Source organism: Nannospalax galili, unplaced genomic scaffold (assembly GCF_000622305.1).
Source record: "Nannospalax galili isolate Female #2095 unplaced genomic scaffold, S.galili_v1.0 scaffold279, whole genome shotgun sequence".
Classification (NCBI taxonomy): Eukaryota; Metazoa; Chordata; class Mammalia; order Rodentia; family Spalacidae; genus Nannospalax; species Nannospalax galili.
The window spans coordinates 1,360,268-1,376,528 of NW_008343971.1; the positions used below are offsets into that span (position 1 = coordinate 1,360,268).

At 39.8% G+C, this 16,261-nt stretch overlaps 1 non-coding gene and 1 pseudogene across 1 annotated transcript; both read left to right on the top strand.

Annotated features, from left to right (window-relative positions):
- The first annotated feature begins 315 nt into the window (after positions 1-315).
- Positions 316-1,230, top strand: LOC103739807 (annotated as a pseudogene).
- On the top strand, positions 812-880 carry LOC115071573. The gene has a single exon (XR_003850668.1). It is a non-coding gene; the product is annotated as a small nucleolar RNA SNORD38 (small nucleolar RNA).
- Positions 1,231-16,261: the final 15,031 nt, after the last annotated feature.

Below are 16,261 nucleotides of genomic sequence, written 5' to 3' on the forward strand. Positions count from 1 at the left end.
CCCAAGTGCTGGGATTAAAGGTGTGTGCCACCATGCCCAGCAAATTTTATTTATTTTTATTTTATATGTTTGAGTGTTTTGCCTGTCTGTATGTTAGTGCACCATGTTTGTGCAGTGCTGGTGGAGGTCAGAAGAGGGTATTGGATCCCCTGGAACTGGAGTTACAGACAGTTGTTAGCCACCAGGTAGGTGTGGAGAACTGAACCCCCACGGTCCTCTGTAAGAGCAGTCAGTGCTTTTATCTACTGAGCCATCTCTTCAGCCCCCAGTTTTTCCCTTTCTAAAATACCATGGTAACTGGAGAATCCGCTTATTCATATTTCTTAAATAATGCTGTCTGGGGTTGTTCCTAGAGAGCTTGCCAAATCTCTGGTGAAGGGGATTGTGGGAGAGTTTATGGACCATGGCAGGATAAAGGCTCAGTGTTTCCTGCTGCCCTCCATCAGGAGTCTGGGTAAGGGTGATAAGGCTAGGTTGCCTATGGTTTACATGACTTGGTCTGACCGTTTATATGTGCTGGGGATGAAATCTGTGGTGTTCTACCACTTGCTGAGCTGCATCCTCGGCCGTTTGATTGTGTACTTTCTCTTGTGGGCAGGTTGTACTCGAAAAACAAGGATCATCGATGTTGTCTACAATGCATCCAATAATGAGCTGATCCGAACGAAGACCCTGGTGAAGAACTGCATCGTGTTCATTGACAGCACACCGTACCGACAGTGGTACAAGTCCCACTATGCACTGCCCCTGGGCCGCAAGAAGGGGGCCAAGCTGGTATGTGTTAATTTTCTTCGGGGGAGGGGGGCTGCCTTCTTGTGATGAAAGTACTGTCCAGTTCTGCTACTGAAGGAAAGAGATGAATGCTTTCAGTGCTGAAGAAGGCAAGCATTAGGGCATTTGGGTTGAAGTCCTCTCTGACCTTCCTGGAGACAGTCACCTGTGTTCTCTACATTCAGACTCCTGAGGAGGAAGAGATTTTAAACAAAAAGCGATAAAAAAAAAAAAATTCAAAAGAAATACCATGAAAGGAAAAAGAATGCCAAAATCGTCTTCTGGAGGAGCAGTTCCAGCAGGGCAAGCTTTTTGCCTGCATTGCGACAAGACGGGGCCAGTGTGGTAGAGCAGATGGCTATTAGAGGGCAAGGAGCTGGGGTTCTACCTGAGGAAGCTCAGAGCCCAGAAAGGCAGATGAATCATTTTAACTCCTGTAATAAACGTGTTTGTGCTGTGGTTTTTTTTTTTAAGTGCATCATACTTCCTATCTTCGATTTTCTTTGTGTTGAATCTGCTCCTCTTTTCTGACTTTGTGAAGAATTATTCAAACGCAGCTATAAAAAAAAAGTTAAAAAAAATATGCAAATGCATATATGTGCACACACACACACACACACACAAATCTCACATTTCTTCCTGCATTAGTAGTCCCTGTCCCATATGTATTCAATGCTCACCTTATTCAATATCTATTTAGCAAATTTTCACAGTTCTATAATGATAATCAGACATAGACATGATTCTTAAAGCATCAGTGTACTAGTCTACTGGAGAAAACAGAAATTGACAGATATTAGTAAAGTAGTTTTATATATACATATTTATATATACATATATTTATATATGTGTATTTATATAGAGAGTTGATAGAAGATAGATAGATGATAGATAGTTGATAGGTAGATAGATGATAGATAGATGATAGATGATAGATAGATAGATAGATAGATAGATAGATAGATGATAGATAGGTAGATGATAGATGATATAGATGATGATAGATAGATAGGTGATAGATGGATAGATAGATGATAGATAGATAGATAGATAGATAGATAAGAGAGATATAGACTTTCAAAATTGTGATCAATGTGATAAAGTATTCTACTTAAACTACTTATGCCTTAGCCATCTTTGGATTCTGTCTCAGAATACAGTTTTTAAATGAATAAATGAAGACTCATAGTATATGCTGAAGATATGGCTTGATAGTTAAGATTGACTACTGTTCTTCCAGAGGACCCAAATTCAATTCCCTGTACCCACATCAGGCAGTTCATAACCACCTATAACTCCAGCTCCAGAGGACCTTACTTCCCCTCTGGTCTCTTCTGGTACCTGCACCCATGTGCACACACCCTCTCACAGACACACACACTCATATGTATAATCAAAAATAAAATAACCTCAAAAAAGATATACAGTACTATAAGGAAGTCAAACATATTGAAATGCAGCTACAAAAATATTGAAAAAATTGCTACTAATACACAGAGTGAATCAGATATAAAACTTAGCACAGGGTCAAAGTAAGGTAATAAATTTCAAGAAATGATGGAGAGCTGGGTGTGGTGGAACTCACCTTTATTCCCAGCACTCAGGAGGCAGAGGCAGGTAGGTCACTGTGAGAAGGAGGCCAGCTTGGTTAACATTGAGAGTTCCAGACCAGCTGGAGCTACAGGGAGACCCTGTGTCAAAAAAATTAAAAATTTCAAAGAAATGATGAACACAAATATTTCAAAATTGCTATTTCTACTACTGCCATTCTCCATGAAACAGAAAAAAAAATCTTAATTGTTGTATTGGTTACTTTTCTGTCACTGTGATAAAACACCATGACCAAGGCAACTTATCAGTGGAAGAATTTATTTGATGTATGGTTCAGAGGGTTAAAGTCCATAATGACCAGAGGTGGCCAGAGCAGAAAGATGAGCAATCACATCCTCAAGCAGGCACAGGAAGCAAAGAGAGAAACTGGAAATCTGGCAGAGCTTAAGAACGCTCAAAACCTACCCCAGGGATGTGCTTCCTGCAGCATGACTATACCTTTCAAGATCTCCCAAAACAGAGCCATCAACAGGGGACAAAATGTCTAGATACTTGGAGCCTATGGGAGACATTCTCATTCAAACCACATCTGTCAATAGCTTAACTTCAGACACTTAGAAGACTCATTTCACATTTTCAACATCCAGAGTTGTTAAGAGAATAAATGTGTGCTGTTTTAAGCCAAAACAGAAAAAAAAAATACAATTAATTGCAGGGGTTCATGAGCGAGGTAGAGACAGCCTAGACCAGGAAATGGTAGAAATGGAAATAGAGAATTATTTATAAGTTAAATATAGGTGATAGACATTGATGAGACCAAAACTGACTTCCAAATGTTGATCTGTGCTGACACTTTGCACTAGGGTATCTACCTTCTCTGTTCCCAGCCTTCCTAGAGAGGCTAGTCCCACTACAAGTACGGCCTCCAGCCCTGGCTTTCTCCTATAGTGCTACATAGTCATCATTATACTTGAAGTGTCTCACAGGCATGCCCAGCATGCATTATCACCAACACCCATGCTATGCCACAGCATCAAGCAGCCCTGCTCTTCTGCCTAGCACTCCTCTTTGATTTGGTTTTTCCCTCATTTTCCACTTTCAGTGTTTCCTAGTTACGATTTCCTGTTTTCGATATACTTCCTGAATCTATTTAGTTTTCCTCATCTCAATTAAAAATACCCATGTCCAGACATAAGACCCTATCTCAAAATATAAAAACAGAGCAAAGCAAGACAAATAAAAATACCCAAGTCCAAATCACCACTTTGTCTCACCTGAGTTGCTTTAATAAATGCTTAAATGGAATGCCTCTGATACATTTCCATACAAAGCCAGAGAGATTACTAAAAGACTATCAACTCCATAAGCTTTCTCCATAGGTTAAGGCCCTCTGTGAGCGTCCCTCTTCAAGCTGCTTACCCTGGCACTTCATGGTCCAGATGTAGCTGTATTTTTGCTTTTGCTTTATTCTCCTGTCACCATGTTCCAGTCTCATTAGTCTACTCTGCACTTGACGATGGTCTTTTCTGTCCTGTAGACCATCATTCGTGTTGTTTCCTGTACCTGGAGTGCTCTCTGCTTCTTTCTGGCACCTTCTCTGCTCTAGGTCACCTCCCTGGAGAGGTCTTCCCTAGTCACTGTTCCTAAATTGAGCCTCCTAGATTTCATATCCAGTCATTGCCTAGCTTGTCCAGTTTCCTTCCCAATGTTTTTTTCAGATTATGTGTCTTCTGCTTGTTCTTGCTTCTCACTCTTCCCTAAATGTGTTCTATGGTAACAAGATATATTATACAATGTTTTTATGCTGCAATAGCCCCAGCACTTAGAAAGCATTGCTTAGTACTTAGTAAACACTTGATGGATGAAAAGTAAAGGAATAGATTGCCAGTGATGTATGAAGAGAAGTAAAGTTTTAGAAATCACCCTTCAGTTTCTTAGTTGGTTCCTGAACAGATGGTAATGACCGTGACCAAGGGAAGAGACTCCAAAGAAAGGCCAGACTTGGGAAGAATATCATGGGTTTTGAAGATGTTGTATTGGATATACCTTTGAGACTCCTACACTGATTTATGAACAGCACAATTGGATGGAATGTGGAGAACAGAATTAACCTAGACACAAGGATGTAACAAATATATTTGGAATGGGATCAGGAATTGATGGGTACATTGTGGTGGTTACTGGTAATTGCCAACTTGACAGGATCTAGAAGCACTGGTCAGATGGGTCTCTGGACATGTCTGTGGGGAGTAGTCTCATGTCAACTGATGAGAGAAGTTCGGTATTAACTGTGAGTGGCACCATCCCCTGAGCAGAGGACCCTGGACTGTATAAAATGGAAAAAGCAAGCTGAGCTCTACTACACATTCATCCCTCTCTGGTTCTTGACTGTAGGCGAAATGTAACCACCTCCCTTAAGATCCTGTCACTGTCATGATGGAACTGTGAGCTGGACTAAACCCTTTCTTAGGTTGCTTTTGTCAGAGTATTTTATTACAAAAACAGGAAAAGAAACTGAGACAGAGATATATCAATGCACCTGCATTGGTGGTACAAACTCACCTGTGGTCTTCCAGCATCTCACCTGGGAATTTCCCTGATCAATTACTGGTTGAACAATTTCTATTTCCAAAAAGTACCTTGCATCATACATTGCCTCAGGCCTACTGTTGATTTTAAGCAAAGTTTGCCAAATGGATATCTTTGAAAGAATGCTTGCTTTCATAAATTTGCTCAGTATATTATATTAATAATAACATTAATAATAGTAATTCAAGCAAGTCTCCCTTTTCTTTTTCTCTTTTGGTGCTTCTATTGACTTCATGTAACTTCTCTTTCTCATGATGAGCAAACTGAGTAATGATGACAAGCAATGGATGTCTTTCATTGCTTTGATAAAGGAAGAAAACTTTTTCTTCTTCCTGTAGTAGCTATAGCGTCGTCTTTGGGAGCCTATATTCAAAGCCAGAGTCTCTTGATCCCCTGAGGAAAAGAGAGCCACTCAATGCATAAAAGATCTCCTAGGGCCACTTTGTAATTGTTTCTGTTTTGCCTTAAACTATATTGCTGTGGTTTTCTACGTTACTTGATAAGGCAAGTAATGTGAGTTAAGCCCTCTGGATTCAAACACCTCGTGTATTCAGCCAGAGAAAGTCATTTCAGAGAAGCAATTAGTTTAACTAACTGCTTGACTGCTCTAATAAAATTGGCCAGTTGTCTGACCTTCTGTAGAAGCTAAAAAGGAAATTTCTCCCTCTATGATTCTGTCAAAGCCATTGTTCTGCCCTCCCCTGATCAAAGGAAGAGCACTGCAGTCCTGGTGTTTAAATGACCCAACAGCCATCGTATTAACGGATCCAAGGAAAACGAGTCACCTGTGGGCTATGTGAGAATTATTTCAGGATTTAGTGAAAATGTATTTGCCGAACTCTGAAAAAACTTTTCAGTTGTAATAAAGGACACCTTACAATGGATCTCCTGGTATTTTTTTTTTTTTTAATTTGAGTAACTATATTTTACTTGTCAGGAAAAATTTCCAAAAGATCACTGATACGTTCTGCTAGTGATGTCCACACTGTGCATCCTTAGAATCACTGGCCAGAATTTTAGGGTTTTATGGGGAAGAAAATGTGGCTAAGAAAGCAAGACTTACATGCCAAACACTGCTTTTTCACTAATTTTTTTTGTTTGGCCTTTTTGAAACAGGGTCTCCATGTAGCCCCAGCTGGTCTGGAACTCATTATGGAGACGAGGCTGGCCTCAGTCTCACAGAGATCAGTCTGCCCATGTAAAAAGTTATGTGTAGCAGCACATGCACATATACAGGAATATGTACAGAAAAAACTGAAGAAACTGTAGTTCAGCGATATCAGGCACACGTTTTGTCCTCATGGCTATTTAGTGATGGTCCAAACATGCAGTCATCTTACTACCATGCCCTTAAATCCAGTGGTCTTTCTGCTGTATTGCACAGTTCTCATTCAAAGACAAGCTCTTAAAATCAGAAACAACAAAATCAATTCCTTTATTCCCTTCACCCCCTAATGTAGTCTATGTCTGTGTACGCATAAAGATATTTAAAGATACTGCAACATAGCTGAAACAAAATATCAAATGATTTAGCACATATATACTTGAATATACAAATGGATTAAATCTGCCTAGTGTATTTATTTTCAAACACTCTAAAAATGGATACATTTGTACCATAAGATAGAAAAATAATACTGAATTTTTTTAATTATATATCATGGGGCTAGGGAAATGGCTCAGTGGATTAGAGCACATACTGCTCTTGCAGAAGACCTAAATTTAGTTCTCAGTACCTACACCGAGCTACTCACAATCACCTGTAACTCCAGAACCAGGGGAGCATTCACCATTTTCTGGCCTCTGTACATAACACTAACAAATACATACACATAATTAAAACAAATCTTTAAAGATATGTACATATATACACATACATATATACATGTTTATGTATATATGTACATTTGTATGTATACATACATATATGTGTATCTAAGGTCATTTAGTTAGCATATAGTGGATTTTCTCTTTATCCAGACTTAATATTTATGTTTGTTTTCAAATGTTTGATGCATAAAAGGAGAAAGCATAGATTTATAGAATGAGATTAACAGAGGACACTTGATAAAAGTCAGTGTGCACAGACAACAGAATCTTCTCTATGGCATTGACTTTGGATAGGACTATCTCATTAGCAGCTCGGTTTCACTCTGGTGAGCAAATCTTGGATGAAGCCTAGGGTGTACCCACCTTATAAAGAGTCTTTGTAGAGAAAATATGGCTTTCCCAGAAGCCTGGTGCAGTCATTCAGCTGAACTCCAGGAGCTAGTGAAGGATGTCATGACAGGAGATGGGTCAAAACCAGCAGAATAGGGAGAAGGGGAACTTTAAGGGGAAATATTTGAGAAAATAGGGAAAAGTAGACCAGGGCTTTTTGAGCCACAATCTGTTAATAGCAGTCCTTCTTCATGTCCCTGTACAAATCCTGATGGCCTCAGGATACACTTAAGGATTAACCAGAGCTTTGTGGTAGAGCATAGCCCAATTTTCTGAGTGAGGCAGGGCATGCCAATCTGCCAGGTAGACAGATCATGACTGCTCTGTGGCTGTTTTCCTGAAGTTTTGATATCCTATCTAGATCAGTACTCTCTAATTTGTAGCTGCATTAATATGACCTTAGAACAGGGTCTGCAGATTGCTACCTGTCCCTGGTTTTGTACAAATGAGCTAAGAATGCTATTTGTATATTTAAATTTTCAAAAAGAATACCATAAAATTTGAATCCTAGGAATGTTATTGGAACACACCCATGTCTGTTCATTTATGCTTTTTATGCTTGCTTTTGTATGAAGGATAGAGTTTAATTGATGTCTCCAAGACACACAAAGTCCATCAACTTAAAATATCTCTTATCTAACTCAGTACAGACAGTTTGCCAACCTCTGCTCTAGACTTTTTTTTTCCTGATCTTGCCCCTTGGCTATCTTCTTTGGCGTCTGCAGAACTTCTAGCTTCATCTCTCAAGTTATTTAAGACAACTTGATCTTGATATCCTCTCTTCTAACCACAGTCATATCCTGCTTCACAGCACAGTTCTCTTACAATGAGATCCATAAGTTTTCTTCCTGTGCTATTTACTTTGCAGAATGAAACTGACTTGGTGTCTACTTTGTGGCTCCTTTCAGCTAATGCACACCTTAGCTGCCAATGAAGATGTCATTCAGTGTGATGGTGTGCATGTCCATGGTTGTCACGACTGGAGTACTCTACCATGTACACTGAGGTGAAGAATTCCCACAGAGAACAGACTGGAAGCAAAGCAGACAGTTGCGAGTGCTGAAAGAGAAGGAAGCGGAAAAGACTTTCCGAAGTAGTTTGCATCTTAAAATTAATTTATTTTTTATGTAAATGATGGTTTTGCCTGCATGTATGTAAGTGTACCCATGTGCATGTAATACCTACAGAGGCCAGAAGAAGGCATAGGATTCCCTGGAACTGAAATTACAGATGGTTATTAGCCACCATGTGGGTGACTGGAAGTGAACCTGGGTCCTCTGCAAGAGTAGCCAGTTCTCTTAGCCCCTGAACCATCTCTCTGGCCCCAAAGCAGTATTCTCAGGTTTGTTTGTTTGTTGTTTGTTTGTTTTGAGGCAGGGTCTTTCTGTACCCCCAGCTGCCTTGGAATTCACTACATAGACCAGGCTTTCTTCCATCTCATCTCACAAAGAGCCACCTGCCTCTGCCTCCCCAGTGGTGGAGTTAAAGCCATGTACTACTGTGCACACTCCAAAGCATGTATTCTCTATCCTAGGAAACACTTAACTTTCTATGGAGAACACTTACTGTGTTCTAAGTAATATACTTAGATTTTTATTGTCATTGTCACACTTGCTCATCAGAATTTCCCCCAGGAAATAGGAATGTTGCTTACTTTACAAATGGGAAAACAAGGTACAATCACAGAGATGATAATAGATTTAGGACTACGATCTATGTCTCTCTGACACCATAGCCTGTGGATATCACCACTGCACTGAACTGTCTCCCTCAGCATCACTTTGCACAACATACTTTCAACAAGCAGAAACGTGTTCTGTACATTCTAAATGTACAGAATGGCATGAACACAGGTTACAGAGCAGTGGTAGGAAGAAGAGGAATGATGGATTGAATGGGAACCTCTGTTCCAGGTCCTGCAAAAGCAAAATCCTAATGATGTGATTCACTTACCGAAACTTAGTTCAAAGTTATCCTTTCTCTGATCTAACCCAAAAAAGAAGTTGCCTGAAATCACAGATACCTACTAGACACCCTATAAAGTTAGTAAGGACCCCGTGTAGACATCACATTCTATAGGACACTGATAATGGGAAACTATTTCAGGATCCTATTGATCGTCTAATACTGCTTCAACCTTTTACAGATGTGGAAATTGAAGCCCTAGATGGAAAGTGACTGGCTGGGAGTGTACAGCTGTCAGTGTCAGGGGCCAGATTGCATAACCATTTCTATCACACTAAAGCCCACACCACAGTGACACAGCATGGACTGTGGGGGCAGGCAGACCATGTGGTATGATATCTGCCAAGTTTGCCTGATGGCTGCAATGCCAGCAGAGCAGAAAGCTTATCTTTACTCATTTACAACTTAATTCAAATAAGTTCATCATATTTCACTAAATTTAGACTTTCATATTCTGTAAACTGCCTGTGTAACAATGGTTATTGTTCCAAAGGAGGAAGTCTTGGTGAAGAGAATTGAAGGAATTGGATTTAGGTCACTAGAATGGCACTGACTTCCCTCTCTCCTGAGTCTGACACCCAGGAAAGAAGGCTCATGGGTTCTCATGAGTCTTCTAGAGAGGACTGCTCCTATCTCCTTGGGGGTCCTTACCTATAGCCTTTTTGGATGGTCCAGATAACATTTCAAATTACTTCAGAATTAATTGTGTTCTGGTTTTCTAAATCAGCTTGTAAGGGAATTTTTTATTCTTTAATTAGTAGAGTTTGTGTTTGTAAGAACAAAAGGTCTTACTGTATTTATTCATTTCAATAAATAATGCCTTCCTAAATTGTCCAAGAAATTTGACCTAGAAAAGGAAAAATCCACATAAGAACCCTGTGGCATAGGCACCATTATCTTTACACTGCACATCAGTAAATTAGATCCTTTTAATGACTGTTCGAAAGTCTTTATGTCAGACTTCAAATAGGTGTTCTTAAAGTACTTCTTTCTTTTGTAATATATCATCAAATCCATGTGGTTGTCAAGCAAAATTATTGGTCAGGTACAACGATTCCCATATCAACAATGAGGAAACCTAAATACTGAGGGATAAAACCACTTGCTCAAGCCCCAAAGCTAGTAAACTGGAAAGCTGGAATTTAGTTTTGATTTTTCTGGTTTTCTGACTCAATTCTCGAGCTCCTTCTGGTGTTTTGTCAAACATCCCACAGGCTCTTTCATTTTAGGCAAATTATCTTTCTTTAGAAAATGATGGACAGGGATATAGTGGTGTGCATCTGAATTCATATTTTCCTTTGCATCTAAATTACATACATACTGTTCATGATGGGAATGAGATAAAGATTTCTGCCATGAATGACAGAACTGTCTGTATTGAAATTTTTCAGTTCTGAGTTTTCTCTGGAGATTTCATCTCATTCTAGACCCATAAAAGCATTCATGTTTTCTCTCCTAGCTGAATGCTAGCTTAATCTTCAATTTGAAGATTCAGAGAGGTCAAGAAACTCTCTAATAAATGGCCATAGTTGGGGGTATCTTCCTAGGAGGGGTGGTAGGATACACTGATATGAAGAGAACATTAGGCTAGGAAAGGTTAAATGATGTGGGGAATGGAAGGTCAGGGCAGAAGAGGAATTGTGGGGAGAAGTAATTAACTCCAAAGGCTTTTAGAAAAAGTCATATGGAAACCTACCACTGTAAACATTTCTTAAAATATATACATATACATCATAAAAAGAGATTTAAAGGAATTACCATATAACAGGGTGACATTGTCTTTTCTAGGCATCCTAGGCTAATGGAAACAAAAAACCTCAATGCTAGGAATGGACTCCATCTTTAGAAACTGTTGGGCTGTAGTTCCATAGAACTTCAAACAGTACTGGCCATTGCCCATGTTCTTTGTTACCCACCAGAACTTGATAGTAAGTCCCTATTGAAGAAGACACTACATATGTTAATTGTAGAACAAACAAGCAGAAATCAAACTGGTCCTGTCTTCAAAGCCTCATCTCCATTAGCTAGAGTTCATAGTGCTAGAATGTGCTATGCATGCTGCCAGAAGGAAAAAATAATCATCAACCTTACCCAGATGTGAATCCTGTGAACTACAATAACAACTGCCCTGGCAAAGTATGCCCATTGGTGCAAAAGTGGCACAAATATTATGGGAGTAACCAACCACTCTTTAACTAGATTAAGGTCTGCTTCCTAGAATGGAGCCCATACCTGACATTGCTATCAGGCTTAGGAACCTGATATCAGGCTTAGACAAATCACAGGAAATAGGGAAGAACCAAATACCAGTTTTCTTCTAAATAGTAATCATATTAAACTGACTCTTAATTAATAGCTATACCCTTAGATTAATACATCTCACAACTCTCACAAGAGAAGTTTCTTTATGCAGCAGATAGTGATTAACACAGAAACCCACAACTCGCAACAAGCAGAGAACAAGAGGCTGCAGAGTGCTTATCCCTGAATAGGACATTATATCAAACTTCTGCTCCCTAAGACTCGGGGATCATTATGGAAGAGAGGGTGAAAAGATTGTAAGAGTCAGAGGTAGAAGATGATCAGATGGAGACAGTTTTCCAGACAGCTAGCCAGTTCCTCATATGAACTCACAGCAATAGTGACAGCATGTACAAATATCATGCAAGCTCAAACCAGAAAAAAATTACAGCATAGACATGAGGAAGTGGGTAAGAAGGTCCAACCCGACCTAAGGAAACTATGGTAAGAGAAGACTTCTGGTAGGGGCAGAGACATTCTCTTTCAAGCATGGGACTCTTGGTAGGCTAATCAGGCTTCAGTGATGGATCCACACTGAAAAACATTTGAAAACACAAATTAGACTCTATAGGCCTTATTTTATATCTATATATAGATATAGGTATAGATATAGATATATAGATATGTAAAGAGTGCATTAAATTGGGTGGGGGGCAATAGGAGAGGTATGGCTAGGGAAGGGTATCTAAATACCATCAAATTGTATTGTATGAAAATTGCAGAAATTCAGTTTTAAAAGCCATTCTGGCTTCTCCCACAATAATAGCAATACATTTGTCATATTTCTTGTTCACTTCCCTGTGAGATGCATTACTAAAACAGATCATTTTTATTTATCTTGTGAACCATACATGGAAAATATACAAGTTGAGAACATGACTGTTTTCCATGGGGCTTCTTCCTCTCTCAGAGGGCATTACACAATGTATCAGACTTGAAGGCAAATGAGACACTAAGGGGCCCTGATACTCCAAATCCCATTTTGGGAAATCTGCTTCAGAGGAAGATTGCAAACAAGCCATTATTTTGTCAGTTGGAACAAAAGCCCTGATTAAAAATTAAAATACATTCTGTACTGATAAACATACAGCTGCCTAATTACTTGAAAGATTTATATTTTGCTGTGTTAATTCCCTCATAATGGCTATTTCCTGCTCCTTATAAATCAGGATACAATGAGTCTGACAGTGACAGGCTTCAATAAACATTTGGCTGTCCCCTTTATTAGATAGATAAGTTCCTGATTATTAATGTTTTCAAAGTCCAATTTTAAAATTTTGACAGGACTGTGCCCCTTTAAATGAATGACATTCAACATAAGAAGAAATGCCTATTTAGAGACACCTAATTATGGTGGATTTAAAATTTCTCATCTGCCAAATGGACCCTCCAATTTGCCATCATCTGACTGTCCTCAACATTAAAATTCATAGACAGACAAAATATAAAGTCACAAAAAGCATCAACAGAACCAAAACAGTTTCCAGAAGCTTAGAGGAATTTGGGGATGGGGAAAGAGTCATAGGCAGAGGAAGATCACAAAAATAAATGGAGGTGGGCGTGATGTCAGTAAAATCAGTGGAGTGGGAACTCCAAGAGTCAATCCCGCCACAGGCGCTTTTAAAATCAAGCAAAAACTGTCAACTTCAAATGCATCAGAGCCCCAGAAAAGAATAAAAAGTTTTTACCAAGTGAGTGTAAATAGAGAAAAGATCATATTTAAGATGCTAGGAAAGGGCTTATATTTCACTTGTGCTTGTCCCACCCTTGAGGAAGCTCAGCAGTTGATGGGAAGATTCAACCGCATGCGAAGGGTAGAACATTAGAACCTGGTTCCGGAGAAGCGCTGCAAACTGTATTTGCAGAAATTTGTTTGTGTGCTCTGCTGGGGAGGCTGAACATGCGTTCACAAGCAGAAAAGTAAATCTAAACTTTGTCTTACAACAATCTGCAAAGCAAATCAACTCAAAATGTATTAAAGACAAGCATCAGACCTGAAGCTGTAAACTTCTAGATAAGCCCATACAGAAAACCTTCATGAAATTAGTCTATACAATTACTTTTTAGGTATGAACCACAAAGCAGAAGGAACAGTTGTAAAAATAGAAAGATGGGATTAGGTCAGTGCGCTGGATAGCTTCAGTTGTCGACTTGACATACCTGGTTAGAGGGGAACCTCAATTGAGGAATTGTCTCCACTGGATTGGCCTGTGGCCATGTCTGTGGGGCATGTTCTTGATTGTTGTGTGATGTCGGAGGGTCCTATCCACTGTGGGTGGTGCCACCTGGAGAGGTGGTCCTGTGTTATATAAGAAAGCAGGCTGAGCACAGGCCAAGGGAGTGAGCCAGTAAGCAGTGTTCTTCTATGGTTTGTGCTCCATGGTTTGTGCTTCAGCTCCTGCCTCCAGGTCCTTGCCCTGAATTCCTGCCCTGGCTTCTTTCGATGATAACCTATGCTAAGCCAAATAAACCCTTTCCTCCTCAAGTTGGTTTTGGTCGGTGTTTTATCACAGCAGTTGGGAAGCTAACTAGAACAGTCAAACTAAACATCCTCTGCATAACAAGAGAGACTAGAGAGAGGAGAAAACAAAACAACTGGAGGCAACCTGTGGTATGGGAGAAAATGTTTCAGACTACACAAGATATACATATATACGTGTGTGCATGTGCGTGTGCGTGTGCATGCTTGTGTGTGCATGCGTGTGTGCGCATGTTCATGCATGTGTGTGTGTGTGTGTGTGTGTGTGTGTAAGAAACTACCTGGGCAAGAAAATAAAGAGGTCTGTCAAAAATGGGCAAACCTAATAAATACTTCTCACTGGAAATTGGAATGGCCAACAGGTACAAGATGCTAAACATCACTAAAAATCAAGGGAGTGAAAATAAGAACCATAACGAAACAGAACCTCATAATCTTAGGAGGGCTCTTATCACAAAGACAAGAGGTTGCAAGTATCTAGGAGGATGTGTAAAAAAAGAGGACCCTAAGGCAAGGTTAATGATACTGAAAATTATCAGTCACTATTTACAAAAAGTATGAACCCAACAGACTCATCCTACTACAGAGATACAGCCATGTTTGTTGCTGCTCTTTTCACAATAGCTAAGAAATGGAAACAACCTAAATGTTCCTCCACTGCTGAATGGATAATGAAGATGCAGCCAGAAGCGGGCGTTGGCTCCACTGGAACTGAAGTTGCATGTGGTTGCTGGGAACCAAACTCAGGTCCTCTGCAAGAGCTGTGGTGCTTTTAACTATTGAGCCACCTCCCCAGTCCCCAGATTTACCTTTTTCTTAAAAATACATTTGAACAACAAAAAAGGAAGAAAGAAGAAAGGGAGAGAGGGAGGGAGGGAGAGAGAGAGAGAGAGAGAGAGAGAGAGAGAGAGAGAGAGAGAGAGAAGCCAGGCATGGTGGTGCATGCCTTTAATCCCAGCACTCAGGAGGCAGAGGCAGGCCGATCTCTGCAAGATCGAGGCCACCTGTTCTACATAGTGAGTTTTGCCAGCTGAACCTACAGGGAGAGCCTGTCTCAAAAAGACCGAATTTAAAAAGAAAAAAAAAAAACCCAAAATCCATATGAACATGCTGTTTCCCAGCATGCTCCAGTTTGAAAACTATCATTTACCACCCCTTCTCCCCAACTGCCCATGTGGTGGCTCCCCCTGTCCAGCTTGGTTCACCTTTCCCCCTGAAACTCCTGATGCTTGCCTTCCTCCCTCACACCCCAGCACCAGGTGCTCCAGCATTCCTTGGCACTTCCTGAGTACAGAATTTCTCACATCTCTGTGTGTGTTTACTCATTTTGTTAGCATTCTTTATGAGTCTTCATTAATTATTGCCAGGAACAATTAGCTTAAAGCGACTTATAATATGAAGAACGGAGTTAGAAATAGATATAAAATTTATCCACACTGATGTGCCAACTTTGTATTCTATGGTTTTTGTTGTTTCTCATTTTCCTCATCTATGAAATGAGTTAATAAATAATAGCTCACTGATTTTTATGAGAGCAAAATTAGAAACTATGTCCCTTCCCCTGGCATATATGCAATAATTGCTTGCCCACACACCTTCCAAATCATCCATGGAAAGGAAATGTTTATTATACTAAAAAAAAACCCAAAAAACATTATTTCTTCAAGTGCATATGGTCTTATGTCCCACATGGTATGGTACTATTGTCTCAAAACATCGCTTCTCATCGTCTCTGCAGAACTTTTGGTATCCATTGCAATAAGGTGAACTGAACAGGATGAAGTCTAGACTCCAAGGAATCAATAATTAATTTGTTTCTTTTCAGAAGTGCCAGCATTTTAACAAACTCAACATATGTTCTGATCAGTGAAGCGATGACTGAGGGACTTTTCATCTTTTGCATCATCTATCCTCAGCATGGACTTCATCATGTGGCTGTTCTCAGATCCAGAAGAAGGGCACCATTGATGGATAGGAATGAGTCCTAGTTTGTCCACATGCAGCTAGAGACTGTCTCTTCATTAGACATACGTGTTCCCTCTCTTCAATCTGATTAGATCTAATTAGGAAATAAATATCACTAACCAAAAGCACCTGTCAGAGAGAGAGCATACAATGATCAGGTACATCCATCATCTAAAGCAAAATGGATTTGAGTAATCCAGTCTTAGGTCCCACAATATTTTTTAGAAGGGGATGTTCTTAATTACATAGTAATTGAACCCCAAGCAAGAATTGAAGTTCAGATTCCTGATACCTGGACTCTACATTACATAGAAGCTTAGAGACTGTTTTGGTTGTCTTCTTCAGGAATAAAGGAGGTTCACTGATTATAGCAAATGTGTCACTCAGGCTCAGGATGGAGACATCCGGAAGACGGAAGAC